Consider the following 17,610-nt stretch of genomic DNA (forward strand, 5'->3'; position numbering starts at 1 on the left):
CTGTATGTCTGCTCTGTGAGGCCAGACCCTCAGCTCACTGGCTTCTCCACTCATAGTTGAGTGTCAGGTGAAACTAAGAAAAAAGCAGCGCAGAGCAGAATGTTTCAGACAGAGGGACAGGAAAACTCATAACTGCAGTCAGACCTATGATCTACAGTGTCACACGTCTGTGACAAAGCCCTGGGCCATGACTCACAGTTTTCCATCTGAACCAGCTCATTTTCCTCGGTCCAAATTATACACTCATACCAGCAGTGCTGCCTTGACTCACAACTGGGCTGTGTCACACATTTCCAGCTCCAACTTCCTCAAAGAGTCAACACTTCTCTGTTACAGAGTACTGGTACAGCAGGCTGACTGGACTCAGTAATTACTAGTCTCAAACTGCACTGAAGACATTTTTTCAGCTAGTTTCTTAATTTTTTTCTCTCTAGGTGAATGATATTTTTGGCAAAACGCTCAGCAGCAATAAGACTAAATGTTTTAACATAATAATGATATTTTATGTCAGAGAGGACACGTGTAATTGTATTTTGAGCTTTCTCAGTCTTCACATGCCCCCATAAATATTCAATGGGGTTGAGTTTGGGTGACTGTAGAGGAAAGTCTACAACAGTTAGGAGTCTTTGGTCTTCAAGTTGATCTTGCAAAGCTCTGAGGTGTATTTTGGGGTCATTATCCTGCTGCAGCATGAATACTTCTCCACAAAGATGCAAAGAGTAGAGAAGACTCTGTCAAGAATAGAATGGTACTTCTCCTTTTTCAGGTTGTAGTCACTGGGATTGGGAAATAAAATTTAAAAACCAAAGGCATTGGGTACACCCTGGACAGGTCACCAGTATATCACAGGGCTGGCATACAGAGACAAAAAAAGTCATTCACAAATTCATTCCTATGGGCAATTTAAAGTCACCAATTAACCTAACATGCATGTCTTTAGAGGAGGCAGCTGGAGTACCCAGATGAAACCCATGTGGGCACAGGGGGAGAACATGCAAACACCACCCAGAAAGGCCACAGGCAAACCAGGGTTCGAATCCAGAACCGTCTTGCTGTGAGGCAACAGTGTTTACCACTGCACCACCATGTCCAGCCATGTCCAACACCAAAGTAGGCAAAACACCCCGAGGCTTGAATATTCCCACCACGCTTCGCTGTCAGTTTGATAGACTGCGGACTCATTCTCTCTCCTGTTTGTCTCCTTACATACACCTTGCTGTTACTGCTATAAATCTCAAACTTGAATTCATCAGTAAATAGGAGTCATCCATTATGAAATGCTGGTATTTCTTAGCCCACCCCAAAAATTTGGCCATTTGTCCTGGGAAGTGGTTTAGAAACTGGTACTTGTCCTACTCGTCCTGTCCTACAAGACAGCCTTCTTTTGACAGAACTTTTGTTGATTGGAGTCTTGCGTTCTTAATTTAACAAATTCTGTATCTGTGATGAAGCTGCTTTCCTATCTCAGGGATGTATTGAACTTCTGATGGTGTGGTTACTTTTGGTCTGCCTAATCGTGCTTTGGATACAACTGATCCAGTTTGTGTGCAGTGTTTTAGACTTTCATGCACTGACCCCTTAGAAACCTTTAGTTTAGCCATGATTTGACACTGAGAAAGACCCTCTTTGCTTAGAATAACAAGTTGACAATTTGACACTTTCCCTTAATTTTGATGCAATTTTTCCCACTATCACAATGCTACTAGGATATGGTGAAGGATGACTCATCTGACCATATCACTTTATTCCACATCTCTGTAGACCAGTTTCTATGGTTTTTGCACCGCTGAACTCTCAAATGTGCCTTCATCTTTGTAATGAGGGGTTTTTGCACTGCAACCCTACTATAATATCCCTCTCTATGTAATTCTTGACGGAATGTTCTTGCTGACACAGACTAATCACATCCTGCATTGACATTCTCAGTCATTTGAGGAAGAGCTGCTCCTCTTCTGTTTTTTTACATATCGGTCTAATCCACGAGCATCTCGGGCACATAATGTGAGTTGTCGACTACAATCTCCAACCCTATTTACTGATATCTTTCTCGTTACGATTCTCCATTTATTCAGGTTTTTTCTTTAATTTCTCACCCGTCTATGTTTATAACAGGTGAACACTGGCTGCAAGCTGAGTTACTTGAACAAGCCTCTGATGAGTAGATCAATGATGAGTGTCATCTGAACACATGCTTAGATGGAAGGGAAACAAGGAAATCCGAGCTTTTATGCAAAGGAGTTAAATTGGTCAAAGCCCCAGATTTCCTCAAATTTGACTGGTGACCTATACAATAGTGTAGCAGAATCTTAAATATTCCTCAAATTTTCCGATTATTTCCAGTTTTACGTGAAAATATTAGAGATCTTCAATGCAGTCTCAGACTTTTAGACACCACTGTATGTACAGTTAGGTACATAAGTATTTGGACAGTGACACAATTTTTGTTATTTTGCCTCTGTACACCACCACACTGGATATGAAACAAATCCATCAAGATTTCATTGAAATGTAGACTTTCCACTTAAATGCAAGGGGCTCTCTCATTTTCATAGGCTCAAAAGTAATTGGATAATTGACACACATTCAGTTTCATGGCCAGATGTGGCCTGTTCTGTCATTATTTCACGACAAACCTAGCAGATAAAAAGGTCTGGAGTTGATTCCAAATATTGAATTTGCATTTGGTAGCTGTTCATGGGAACTCTCAATATGAGGTCCAAAGAGGTGTTGATGCAAATGAATGAGGCCATCGTTAGGCTGAATAAACAAAACAAACATATCAGACAGGTGTCAGAAACTTTAGGAGCTGCCAAATCAACAATCTGGTTCATTCTTAAAAAGAAAGAAGGCACTGGCGAGCTCAGTACCGAAAAGCCTAGAAGAATTTGGCAGAGAACCTGTAAAAAAGCCTGCCCACTTCTGGGACAATATTCTTTGGACAGATGAAGCCAAGATTAACTTGTACCAGAATGATGGGAAGAGAAGAGTATGGAAAGGGGAAAGGTACAGCTCATTATCCATAGCAACCACATTATCTGTCAAACATGGTGGAGACAGTGTTATGGCACAGGCATGTATGGCTGCCAATGGAACTGGGTCACTGGTGTTTACTGATGATGTGAATGCTGGTACAATTAGCAGGATGACTTCTAAATGTGTGTGGCCCAAATGCTGCAAAACTGATAGGACAGTGCTTAACGGTACAGCTGGATAATGACGACGGATATACATGATTAGTTACTAAATGATTAAATGTTGCTGCCCTCGCTTGTCGTCACAAGGAATACTAGTTGGTAAACAAATTAATATTTTATTAATGAACAATGCCATTTAACTGTTGCATGTATGATGTTACGCAGCTGCCTGCCAATGGCTGGGGCTACCACCCTGGCAGACGGCAGCCCCTTCTCCCCAGGCTAGTGCCCAGATGTTGTAAACAAGCACGATAGACAGAGGGACAGATAACATCTTGTGAAACCAGTGCGGTTTGGTGGTATTTTGATCTGGAAAATGAAAATAAGGTTGTCTGTAGGCTGTGTCAGCACAGGCATGTAGACTTAACCTGCAAGGAAAGAAGGCTGCTGGTGCTACCACTGTATGTATGTATGTATGCAAGATTCATACATATTGGATTTAAGTTGGATGTTTAGTCCTTCTTGATAAAAGAAAGAAAGCGAACAAAAGCTTTTTTCTCAGTAAAACCTGAAAACATACATTTTACATTCTTCATTCATTAAGAAAAAAAGTACATGTACTTAGTAAAAGTAAACACACTGAAAATGTATTCTAATATTTGATTTAGTAGTTTTCCTTGTTGAAGATTGATATTACTGGTATTGAACCTCAACACTTACAACTGAGTCTAAAACTCTAATCTAAACTAATCTAAAACTATGTGAATGTTAGCGAAAAGTGGCATCAAATGCTTGTTCAATTTTGTACTTTTCTTTACCTATTCTTAGATCAGATAATTTGGGATCTAATTCATAATTTTGCTAATTTTAGACAGCGAAAAAAAACTTGCAGGGATGCTTGTGTTGAAACAACATTTGACATTTTGCAGTCTTTTGTTAAATGATTAAACAGGGTTTGAAGGTAAACATTGTTTACATTCCTAAATGTTAAATATCTAAAATCAGTATCAGAATCAGAATCACTCAAAGCCTGTGCTTACACAGCACTTTCTAAGGGCTACGAGAGGAACCTGCTGATGGAAAATGAGGAGGAGGATTACAACCCTAACATATGCAAAGATATGAACCGTGATGCCAACAACCAATGTGAAAAGCATTGGGGTCATCATCAAATACAGTTGTCAACACATGCAACGTGTCATGTGTGAGTTTCTCTCTCTAGTCTTCAGACATCCTAATCCAACATATGTTTCTCTCCAACCTAAGTAATTGTGGCATTTTAAGTAACTTAACAGACATCAGAGCACAAATTACCAATTCACTAAACACACTCAAGGGTTATTTCTACACCAGGTACTTATTAGGGGCCAAGGCTGGGAATGAACATCATAATTATCTGAAGTGCAGTAATGTTTAAGGCTATCTATTCAGACAGTTAGATTAGCCCCTCTCTAAATCTTGTACAGTCTGGTTGTGGCCAAGAAGAGGAAACAACTGAATATTCAAAAAGCTGAGATAACAATGGAATAGTTTAGCAGTTTTAATTTTTGTAGACTGGAGTACTTGGTCACCATACAGAAATTCTTATGGAAGACGTGCCCTTACATACCTTTACGAGACACATATGAGTGTCATCAGAGGGTAGGTCACAGAGCATTAGTAGCCAGAAGTGGTGCTTCTGCAGCACGACACACATAGCAAATGGATGGGAATGGACACACTTTCTGTGTGACCTTGCTCCACTAACCACCTTACCAGGGTTGGGTATCCTAACCTCAGTACTTATGACACCTATTGGAATGTGACCGTACAGACTAAATGTATGTTTCTGCTACATGTATGTTTTTATTCCAGTGTATACCATGTGAGCCACATCAACGGCAGATTTCCAGTGCCTTGTGATGGACAATAACATTTTCTGGTTCTGATTCTGAATTTGCCAGTGTGTCTGCTACTGTCTGTAAAACAGTATCAAAACGTTCAATTACCAAAAGCTGGCATCAAATGCCTGGTCAGACTCATAGCCTTTGTTAAATAATTTTTTCATCATATATTTGGTGATTCAAAACTCATAATTGCAAATTTTGTACTTTATTTTATTTGCACAAAGTTCCTGTATGGCTGTTTTTAGACAACAATTAATTGATAAAGCTGGTGTTTTTCCTTATTTTTCTTACTAGAAACAAATCCCACAAAAAGACCAGGAACTAGGGCTGCAACTAACAATTATTAAATTATACAAAAAGCTACCAATTCTTATGATACTCACCTTGCTGCCTCTCAGCTGGTTGCCTGGTTATCACACTGTGACGGCAAGATTGGCCGAGGAAATAGTCCTGTACATAACCCTCATAAAACCGCTACTTGTAATTTTCTCAGAAAAAAAGAACACAGACTTAACCTTTAATATGAAAAGTTTGGCTTCTTTCTTAAATGAAAATGGGATTTTGTAAGAAGACATGGTTATATTTCGCACACTAGGGCATCAAAAATAGTATATAGTATAGTTTTGGTATCAGTCTGTAACTGAGGTATCCATTCTAGTCTAGAAAAATTTCAAACAATAGAATAGAAAATAAAATTATTAATAGGGTTTCATTCCAAAAGGCTTCAGGTTAAAATAAATTTAGTCTAACTGATAACTACAAATGAAGATGATGTCATCCCAAAAAAAATATCTTCTTGCAAGACAAGTTAAATACAACTAGAGCTGAAGCTGCAAGAATTAACCAATCAACAGAAAATCAATTCGCAACTACTTTGAAAATCGATTCATCGTTTCCATCATTTTTCAACATTTGCCGGTTCCAGGTTCTCAAATTGCAGGATTTTCTTTGTCATATATATGATACTACACTGAATAGCTTTAGGTTTTGGACTGTTGGTTGAATAAAACAAGCTTCTGCAATAGATCTCCTGGGGTCTCCTTTCTGATATTATCTCCTCTGATATATAAGACGAAACGATGAATCAAGATAATAATCAGCAGATTAATTAATAATGAAAATATTTATTAGTAGCAGCCCTAAATGTAAACCCAAAGTGTGCTTTTTTTTTTTTTTTTAATAAAAAGTCACTTTCTAGTTGTTGCTCTGTGTTTTTAAAAATGTTCCACCTAAGATTATCCCAGACAAAAAAAACTAACCCAAATTATGGTTGAGTCTTTCATTGGTATTGTTACATTTTAGAAGGGTTTGTAAGAGAAAAACAGTTGTTTAACAACAATTTAACAACATGTTTCCTGCCACATAACTTGTGTGGCATAAAGCATTGTGAATCAGTATATACACAACATGCACAAAGGTTCATTTACATTGCAGAGATTGTGGATCAGGTTCTTATTGTGACAGGAAAGCACCTGCTAGTTTCAGGTTAATCAGTAGAACAATGCTAAGTCAGTAGTGAGTGACACAGAAACAGACCAGTTCAGGCCAGTTTCAGCCCAGCACTGCGATGTGTCCTTGTTCTACCCTCAGATATGGATTTTCCCAGGAATTTATCTTGGCAGTAGCGAGCAATCAACTTGTGTTGAGAAACAAGCAGTAGTATATAATGAATGCTTCCTCTTTCGTCACATTGTTTGATCTACAGTGAGCTCATCTCTCGGCAAGATAAGAAGACATATAGTATTTACTGTTGATAGCAAATTCAACTGGCCCATTAACTCTTCTCACCCCTTCACATACAGAAACAGTCTGCTTTTTAAAGTCTTGTCTCTTCTGTCCAAAACACCATCCTAAATGACACCTTAAATGTCCTGTATTTAAAAAAATCACTCAGTAAGATGCCATTTGTTATCTTTCATGCCACGGTTAAGTGATGTCATCAAATTCCCAGCATATCTACTGAGCCATCTAAGTAGAGAAGGGAGTCAATGGAGGAAAAATATGTGCAAAAACTTGCCTGAACACGACAACAACAACCTCAAGAGAAGTCTGCTCGACCAGCGGCGCTGCTGCATGCATCTACTGTGTCTCTCAACGACATAGTGCTAAACAATGAGATACGAGAATAAGAATGTGTGGCCAGGAAATGCAAGGAATCCAAAACACTCTTATGGACCTTTTGACTTGTGCAATCAGCAGCTATGCCTGCACTCGCTGTTAGACAGTAAAAAAGGTGCAAATATAATCAGCTCCTCCCTGAGAAACATCTGATCAAGTCATACACTTAAGTACAGACAAACATTAACTGTGTCAAAAAAAAGGAAGCTAGAAAATAAGCCATATACAAACACGTAGAGTAGAACTTGTTTGACAGGTGCTGTTAGACTCCACAGTCCGAGAGAACTGGCTTGCACACATCGTCGATCTACTTGTGACTACACCCCCTGCTCTCTTCCACATATACACACAAGCTGTTGATAAGGCAGCAAATGAAACTGTATGTGAACGGCCTGGCAACTCCCTGCAATCTGGAGCTGGACATCACTGAGCTATTCCTGGTTGTGGTGATGGAAACAAGTCCTCTCAAGTCAGCACTGAATGATGTACTGTGGGATAGGGTGTGATTGGTGTCAGCTCGGTGCAGTGAGAGGGCATGCAGGGGCTATCTGAGCAGCATGAAACAGAAACCATCGGATGTGTTTTGCTGACACCTGGCCAGGTACTGGTGAATACACGTAAAGTGATAGAAGTGATTTTTGTGAATTTAGTTCAAAGACGGCAGCCAATAAGACAGCAGTAGGAGGAGTCTGTCACAGCCACTACAGCAAACATTACAGAGGAGCTTCCTTTCACTGTCTAGGGCTGTCCCCTAAAAGTCAATGAGTCGATGCATCAGTTGAGAAGACTCACTGCACTTGGTTTTTCTTAGCTGCCTCACAGTACACAGTGCAATGCAGGAGGAACGGTGTTGGCAGGCTGTAAAATTTACAAACAGTCTTCTTTTAAAATGACTGAACCTCAAAACTAAGTATGATGGAAGTAGAGGGAGGCAGTCGGACTCAATTCTGTTGGCCTCTCCAACACTCTCAGCTCTGATGTCCGGCTGCAAGTGCTGTCAGCAGCCCAGCAGGGGAGAGACTCCACAGTGTGGTAGGATTTCATAACTGAGCTATGACCGAGACACCAACTTTTACTTCCTCTGTGTGGAAATCACGTTTTCACATCCCAGATGATGACCAAAGACATTAAACCTTGAGCTTTTAGGTAAAGCATTAAAGTCATGTAACAAATTAATACAATTCTTACTTCGTGACAGCCCCACCACTGTCCCTAACACAACAGAAATGAGATCTTGTCAGTTAAGGGTGTGGTTTGCAGGATATCATATCCCCCCACCAACTCACTCCCTCTTTCCTGTAATCAGAACCAGGGAGAGACAGAGAAGACGGGGGTGATCGCAACACAAAGTTTACACTAGGCAAGCTCAGATTCTCACTGACACTGGGGTAATCAGTTTGTGTTTGACCTGAGCCTAACTGCAATTCAGTAACATGATCCTCAGGACAGGTGGCCCCCTTGCTCAGTTTTTAAGCTACCTTTACCAAACCTGTCCATGTAGTCAAAGACGAGCCTATTTCAAGAGTGTTGTGTTAAATGCATCAAAGCAACCTGCAGTTAGAACAGCAGAAACAGCACAATTCACATTACCAACAAGATGTGGTATTTTTGTCAGGTCTGAAAGAATACGGGAAAACTGCTGCAGGAGGACTAATGATAAGGGGAGAGACAGATCACTGATGTTACATATCAGTAAGTGTGTTGCCTGTAGTGAGGGGAGTGCTGAAAACACAAACGAATTTGCATTTAGTGGTCCATGTGAGTATTGTCTGTGCTCATTAAAGTTCAAAATATACCCATAACTTGAGTGAAACTGTGTCACCAAAAAGATGGTCAGTCGCACACAAGATTTGAAACGCCAAATCAAGGTACTAATTCTGTGGCAAACCAAAACACTTTTCACATTAGGATCTTTACATATTGGTAACTGGTAAATGCACAGCACTTATAAAGCGCCTTTCTAGTCTTATCGACCACTCAAAGTGCTTTACACTACTGCCACGTTCACCCATTCACAGGCACATTCATACAGTGCTCTTTTCTATACATTCTGTGCTGTATAAAAACACACACACACACACACACACACACACACACACACACACACACACAGAGTGACATTCCCTGCCATAAAAACTGATGTCCTAATTCTTGTTTAAGTATCCCTTTCTTAATCTTAGTTTTCTAGTTTTTACATGGTCTAACCTAACAATTTATTCTTACATTCAACCACTCCTACTGACACAGGTAAAAGCTTTAGTTTATGGGCAGTTAGATTATCTCCTCCTTAAATTGTGAATTTGAGATTGCTGTTTCTGTAGGTTGTGTTGGCTCACTGGTGACCACTGCAGTCTTTTAAGCAGAAGGTGCAGAGTTAAGAGCAAACATGTTCTTGACAATTCTGCTCAGATAAAGGAGGTTGATTGACTGGGCACAACTTTCAAATTTCACGACTTGTGAAAGTTGGGCTTCTCCTTAAGAAAATGTGACCCCGAGATGATTTCTTCCAAAGTGTCACCTGTCTTGTAGAAATAATACAGCCTTAATAATTTGTAACCATCTCTTTAGACACTTACAACAGATAACTATAGGTTTCTTACAGCTATCTCATTTGTTTATCGAAAATATTGTCCAAGGTTGACAAAATACTAGAATCTCCTTTCAAAATAGTGAAATTCAATTCCACATTACAGCACCACACAGCATCAGTCATTTATTTACAATACATAGAATTAATTTTCAAGGCTGAACAAGAGAAAAAAGTAATCCTGCTGCTCCCTATGTAAAAAAAAGTATCTGAATCGACTGCTTTTAACAGTTTAGTTTAAAACTACATGTGTAAATAGTCTCGTGTTCCACTACGTTTTTGACCCCTTACTGTTGCAATTCTCTCACCTAAATTGCTCTGGGCAGAACTAATGACAACAAACCACTTAATTCAAATGTATTAATCCCATATTTATTGAGAAAGATTTCACTTTAGGGATGAATAGTGAATTAAAGATGAAATAACTGCAGATCATAACATATATACAGTTTAAAGGGAGAAAGAAAGAGGTCCCAACTTTCAGGCAATTCTAATCTGTAACCAGTCAGTCACAATAAGCTCTGAGTTTTTGTGTATAAGATGGGGTGTCTATTTTTTTGTTCACCTTTGGTTATGTTGATGTAGTAAATACATAGCTTCATGCTATCATGATATTGGTTGACTGGGTTAACAAACAATGACCATAAAGACAAGGTCAAAATCGCTGCAACAGTCCTGGTTGAAACCCCTGAATTTTAATTACAGATTTTAGAATATCTTCAGAAATGAATGCAAATTTACCAATTTTGTATAATCAAAATACAAGATAAAAAATAAAAACAAAACAAACAAAACTTGCATAATAGTGGAATGATACAAACACAAACTGTACCCCAGACACAATCACTGGCACCCTTCACTAATATTTGGTTACAGAACCTTTGGCAACAATGTCAGCCTCTAAACATCTCTTGTAGACAACTAGAAGCTTCTTGCTCCTGTCTGCTGGTAGTTTCTGCCACTCTTCTATTGCTATGTGTTCAAGCTTTTTTATCTCTTTTTATTCAAGTTTGCAGGACTCCTTTTTGGAAAAGTAGATTTCAACTCTTTCCAAAGGTTTTCAATTGGATTTAGGTCAGGACTAATTGCTGGTCAGTTTATAACAGTCCATCATTTCCTTTTCAAACATTCTTTTGTTCTGCTGGATGTTTGCTTTGGGTCATTGTCCTGCCGAAAGACCCAAGACCTTCACCTCAAACTTAGTTTTCAGACACTGGGTAACACATTTCACGCTAACATGCCTTGCTAATCTGATTTCATCATTTCTTAGATACATTCAACACCTCCAGCACCAGAGGCAGCAAAGCAGCCCCACAGCATGATAGAACCTCCACCATGTTTTACTGTAGGTAGGGTCTTCTTTTCCCATGGGCTTCATTTCATCGCCAGTAAACAAACTGATGCACTGCATTCCCAAAGAGCTCTACTTTGTTTCCATCTGTCCATAAAACATTATCCAAGAAAGACTGTGGCTGATCTCTAAAAGTTTTTGAAAACATTATTCGTGCGTTTCAAAAATTGGTTTCCTCCTTTGCCTTTGCCCATGAAGCCCTACTTTGTTTAGTGTGCGGTGTATGGTACAGGCTGAAACCACAACTCCACATTACTACACGTCAGCCTGAAACTTTTTAGATGACTTCCATGGTGTTATTTCCACAATCCACGTCAACCTTCACAGACTTCTCATTGAGTTTCTTCTTAGCACCACATCCTGGAAGCATCTTAACAGTTTTATGGACTGTGAAACTTCTTGATAACATTACAAACTGTTCAAAAAGGGATTTCAAGATCTTTGGCAATTGCCTTGTAGCCTTTGGAACTGGATTTTTTCATAATAGCATTTCTGGTGCCCTCAGACAGCTCTCTTGTCTTCGCCACTGTGAAAAAATGAAAACAATCAGCCCCTTTTTAATGCAGTAAAACCATCATTCATTTATTCAGGTCCTTTGAACACTGAAAATTAAGCACAGGTGAGCTTTGTTTGTTTGTTATTTTGTTTGAGGAACTAATTTAAATTCATCAAAAAGGTGCCTGTAATTGTGTCACATGTACATTTTATATCTGTATAAGCCCAAATCCTGATAGAACCACCCCTGTGCTTAACAGTTTGAGAGGTGTTCTTTTCATGAAATTCTGTTCCCTTTTTTCCTCCAAACATACCTCTGTCATTGCGGCCAAAAGCAACTACTACAGGACTTTTTTCTAAAATGCATCAGGCTTTTTTGGATGTTCTTTTGCAAACTTCTGACACTGAATTTTGTGGTGAGGCAGCAGGAAAGGTTTTCCTCTGATGACTCTTCCATGAAGGTCATATTTGTGTAGGTGTCGCTGCACAGTAGAACTTCCTGAAGGCCTCTGCAGTAAAACAGGGGTTTCGATTTGCCTTTCTAGCAGTCCTTCAAGCAGTTCTCTCTGAAAGTTTTCGTGGTCTTCCGGACCTCAACTTGACCTCCACCAATCCTGTTAACTGCAATTTCTTAATTACATTACAGACTGAGAAAGCTGCTACCTGAAAACACTTTGCTATCTTCTTATAGCCTTCTCCTGCTATGTGGGAATCGTTTTTTTTTTTAATTTTCAGAGCGCTAGGCAGCTGCTTAGAGGAGCCCATGGCTGCTGATTGTTGGCACAATGTTTGGAGAGTCACAGTAATTATAAAGCTTTGAAATTTGCATCACTTGGCCTTTCCTAACGATGATTGTGAACAAGCCATAGCTATAACAAGCTAATTAAGGTCTGAGACCTTGGTAAAAGTTATCAGAGCTCAAACCTCTTGAGGTGCCCAAACTTACAAAAACTTTAGTATAGTGATCCTTTCCTTTTTTTCACTCTAAACCTGTACAAAACAAAAATACACTAATCTTGCTTAAATGGTTGAAATGAATGTTTCATTTTTAACGTTATGCCTATGGAGATAAGGTCATGTTCTACTTTCTGAGCTATTCACAACAACAGAAATTTTAACCAGGTGCGCCGAAACTTTTTCATGCCACTGTAAATTTGTTCATATGACAAAAGACGGATTTCTGCAGGTTTAACCTTAAAGCAATGTATGGTGGGAAATATAGGCAAATAAACATAAACTACATGAGAGTTTTAAGTGTATACTGATCATCATGGTTTGCCTTTTTTGTGTTTTGTGTGTGTTTTAAATTGTGAATGAAACCTAAAGCGGTTGAAGGTTTGAATTTACTTTAACAGTTAACAGGGAGAGGGAGGTCCAAACTGACAGGCAGCATTGGGGCTGCAATCGACAGATTAGGATTAATTTTGTGTGTCTGTGTCACCTTCAACTACACAAGTGTTACGATGAGCATTGTCCTTAACAGAGATTGAACTCCAAACCTTGTGACCTAAAAAGGGACTGATGAAAAAACAGCACTAACCACTGAACTAATCAACCATTGCAACATGGAACAGCAAAAGTTGACATTTTGTTGAAGAGAAATTGATTGACCTTGAAGATTCAAAAGTTTTGGACAGAGATGTTTCGAAACTTTTTCCTAGTCCAAAAAATACTCCTCACTCTGCCTGATCACTTGAGACACTGAGGAGATCTGAAAACTGCTGTCAAAGCACTGACTTCGGATTTAAAGTTCTCCAAAAGTACAAAAGATATCAGAATACAGCTTTGAAAATTTCAATTTTTGTGAACGTTTTAAGTTCAAGTAGGGTCTGTAGGCTCACATATGTTCAAGCAGTTGAGTTTCTAAGTTACAAAAGTTTCAACTGAGTTACAGCCCATAGAAAGCCATTATACAATCTGATTTTCAGAAATTCATATACATTGAATGTATATACATTTTTGACTATAATAATAATAATAATAATAATAATAATAATAATAATAATAATAATAATAATAATAATAATAATAATACTTTGTTTGTGTAGCACCTTTGAGTCAATACAATATACAGGTATCAAAGTGCTTCACAACAGTCAATATAAAACAGACCAAAAGAACAAAGTCAAATAAAATTAAAATCAACATCACACAATAATAGTTTTTTTTTATAAAAATGTGTCTTAAGAAGTTAATAAAACGGGGAATTGACTCTGCAAGTCTGATCTCTTCTGGCAGGTTGTTCCAAAGTCTAGGGGCCCTGAGAGCAAAGGCCCTGTCTCCTTTGGTTTCATCATAGACCATGGAATGGACAGCAACGCACTACAGGAGGACCTCAGGCTGCTTCCTGGATCATAGGGGGATAAAAGCTCAGAAATATCAGGAGGGGCCAGCCCTCGCCTTAAAAGTTAAAAAAAAAAATAAAAAAAAAAAATCAACCCTAATTTAAACAGGCAACTAATACAAGGATGCTAACCAAAACTAAAAAAAAAAAACACTGCTGGCCCAGCACCCAGACAATATCCAACAGCAAAAAGGCTGCAATCAGTCACACAAACATGGGAATCTTTATGGAGTTTCCTAAAGTGTTGTTGTAATGGACAGTAACATTAATTGAGCAAAATATTGTAAAATATTTTAATATTTAATATTTTAAAAGATGAGGTTGGTTGGTTACATTTTAATAAAGAATAATGTACAGTATGGAATTAATAATGTAAATAATACAATCTACAAAGAAAAAAACATGAGTTTCTATCCTTGGTACAATCATATCTTGTTTAATATGATGTAGGCTACAAATACAGGCCTGTAGATTGTCCGTAACGATTAATTTCATTATTGATTAATCTGGTGATGTATTCAAATTGTGTGTTTTGTTCCACCAGCAGTTCAAAACCCAAATATTTAGTTTAGAAAGTAGATTTACAAAGTAATTCCAAACAAAATGCAGTGAGATATTTTCCTGAAATCATTCAGCCCTAACGCTAGGTATTTATGTATAACTGGCAAAAGATGTAGGCTCTCTACATCCAGTGGGTTTAACTGTAGACTCTGTAATCAATACAGAGAGCAACTCTTATGACCACGATTCTCATGTCAGTTTTTGTGATATACTGTATCTGTGGACCTTACTATTCCTTTGCCCCTTGGGAAACTACAATTCTGAATTGCATTACCCATATTTACATGTTTTAAAAAGCATATAGCAGTAGGTCAGATTCCCTTTCATCAAAATATTTACTCTGATGAAGATCTAAAGATTATATGTAGTCAGACAAATCATTTAGGTACATAAAGTGTTTGGACAGTGACACATTTTTCAGACTTTTGCCTCTGTACACCACCACAATGGATGTGAAACGCAGCTATCAAGATGCGATTGAAGTGTGGAGTTTCAGGTTTAATTCAAGGGGATTAGCAAAAATATTGCATTAATCCTTTAGGAATTATAGCCGTTTTTATACATAGTCCCTCATTTCACATAATCCCTCATTTTCAGATGCTAACTGGTGTTAGAGTCTAATTTAGATTTCTTCTGTTTATCGGAAACTCTGCTTCATGATAATTCCCCATCAGCTGCTCTAAAAGTTCAAGTATGGAAACATTCATTCTGAAAGACATCAATTCTTCAATAGCTAACCCGCTAACACATATCATTAATTGTCATTAATACTTCATTGGGTCAAGGGAATTTTCCTAACTCATGGAAACCTGCTATTGTGACCTATATACTCAAAGGCGGTGTCCCTCTTCTGACCTTCAACTGCAGACTCATCAATAGCATAGTATCAAAATGTATTTGAAAAACTAATTGCCGAACAAATCACTGACCATCTCAACAAACGCTCCTCCCCACTGCACCCAAAACAATTTGTAATCAGGTTTAATCACTTGACAGTAATAGCTACGTGCTACTTCATATATAAAGTTAAGGCATCATTTTAACCGTGTTTTTCAACCTCTTACCTCTCATTTTTCTCCCAACGTGTCAAAATTGATAATCATAAATCTGACCACTTATTCATATCAACTGGTGTCCCGCAGGGCTCTTTACTGGGCCCAATTCTGTTCAGCACGTACATTAACGATTTGCCCTCTGTGTGTGGACAATATGATATCTTAATGTATGCTGATTATAGTTATTTGTACTCATGGTAAAACAGCAGAAGAGGTTGCAAAAAAAAGCTACCATGTTATGTTAAAAGGTTTAATCCTGGCTTAAACAATTGTGTTTGCAACTGAATGTGTATGTTTTTCTCCTAAGACCAAGGCAAAGATGTAGAACAAAATATTCTCATCTCAGGAGAGAGACTATAGGTTGTTTCAGAATACAAATATTTAGGAGTACATATAGATTCAACCCTCAGCTTCATTAAAAAAAAAAAAAAAAAAAAAAAAAAAATCATATATATAAATTTTTTTTTTTTTTTTTTTTTTTAAATTTACCTCCCCCCTTTAATTTTCTGAAATTTTGGGCCACGTTGTTTAATTTATAATTTAAGTCTACGTATCTCTTAAAACTAGCCAAACCGGTAAAACACTTCTTACACACACACACAAACACAAACACAAACACACACACCCTGCCCTAACAAACTAATTACTCATGCTCGAAACCAGACAGTTGACTCAACGGGCTTACTACCATACCTGCTGAATAGCCACACCTTACTGAAGTCTACTAGCGTTCGACGTTTCCGTGATAGTGCCGACACCGGCCGCATCGGCTACTCACTTGGCCACGCACCGAGGTTAACCAGAAACGCTATTCGGTTTTTCGGTACGACCCACATCATGGGTTGACCCTCTAATCAATTTCTTGCGAACTCTCTGTCGGGACTCGTGTCCCACCGAATGAACGGCTTCAAGCTGCAGCAGTCTGCCCAGGTGCGCGCTAACGCCCACCTACGGTTGTTATTTTTGGCCTGGCGAAACTGTAGGTTTTACAGTTCGCGACGACAACCTGGCCAGCGACTTAGCCAGCCGGACTTGGTTAAAACACGGTTTAATGTTGACACCGTTATAGACAAACCCACCTATTTCATACAACATGACTGGTAATGTGGAACACTCGGCTTGAAAGCAACCAACTGAACTATTCAAGCACAATACAAAGAGTAGAACATAGAATAGTGGTGTGAGTGACCACCCACTAATGTGTGTAAGTGAGAGAATATGTCTGTTAAAAAAGGTAACTCAAAGTAATAACTGAAAGTTAAACGTATATCAGAACTCTCGATATGTATCACGTGGAGAACCATGTAGGTAATTCTACTAAACCTGCAAAGTAGCTTTGAGCAATGCAACGACGCTAAACTGCCTAATTTCTTAGTGGAATATTAAGTGTAAAGATTAGCCAGCTAGCCAGTGGGCAACTGGAAGAAGGATGTCTGGCTGAACGAGCAACATCAACTAGCTCGAGTTGGAGCTGTTCGAAGGGCTGGGTGTGATGTGAAGACATTAGTTCAATTGTTTTTTAACTGGCTTGCAAGAAACACCTGTGGGCACCAGCCCTCTCTGTAACCGTGCGGGCCCACCTCCTAACCCACCTGATTCAAAACGGTCGTTGCACAGCCGATCTCCACCGTTCACAGCCGCTGGATAAGATTCTACCTCCGGCCAGTGTCTCGTTGGATAGGAGCTCTTGCCTCCTACAAAGTCAGGGAAAACGGGACCAGACCGACAGAAGTAATCCCAGGGTCCAGGCGAAAGCGTATTTGCCGAGGAAATATCACGTATGGGGACCGATTACCAACTAAGACTTGACTCGGTTTGGTCTTCCTTTTTCCACCGCTGTAGCGGTAGCTTCGGTGTTTCCTGCTAGGCTAAACTTCACTGTTTTGCTAACTCCGCCCTTATGATGCATTCAAGTGCACCTCGTAAGTCCCGCCCACTTCCGAGTACTTTAGAGCATCTCCTTTAAAAGCTTTCATAGTTCTGTGCAGTTTTTTTTTTCATTCATAATCATCACTTAAAATACGATCCTGTCCATATTAGCAAAATGGCTATCCACTACTCTACTAGCTTTTTAAAACT

General features: G+C 38.9%; 1 protein-coding gene across 9 annotated transcripts in view; it reads right to left on the reverse strand.

Moving 5' to 3' along the window:
* llgl2 (LLGL scribble cell polarity complex component 2) overlaps window positions 1–17,453 on the reverse strand; it is a 43,870-nt gene extending 26,417 nt beyond the window's left edge. For 7 of the 9 annotated variants that reach the window (XM_040134816.1, XM_040134815.1, XM_040134813.1 and 4 more), the window contains exon 1: window positions 17,124–17,453. The gene's annotated coding sequence lies outside the window, so the exon portion shown is untranslated. Of the gene's footprint in view, window positions 1–7,365; window positions 7,440–17,123 lie in introns of those variants that run through there. The other 2 variants (XM_040134809.1, XM_040134808.1) reach the window with 2 other exon arrangements.
* Window positions 17,454–17,610: the final 157 nt, after the last annotated feature.

This window comes from Xiphias gladius, chromosome 9 (genome assembly GCF_016859285.1).
Source record: "Xiphias gladius isolate SHS-SW01 ecotype Sanya breed wild chromosome 9, ASM1685928v1, whole genome shotgun sequence".
Lineage (NCBI taxonomy): Eukaryota > Metazoa > Chordata > Actinopteri > Istiophoriformes > Xiphiidae > Xiphias > Xiphias gladius.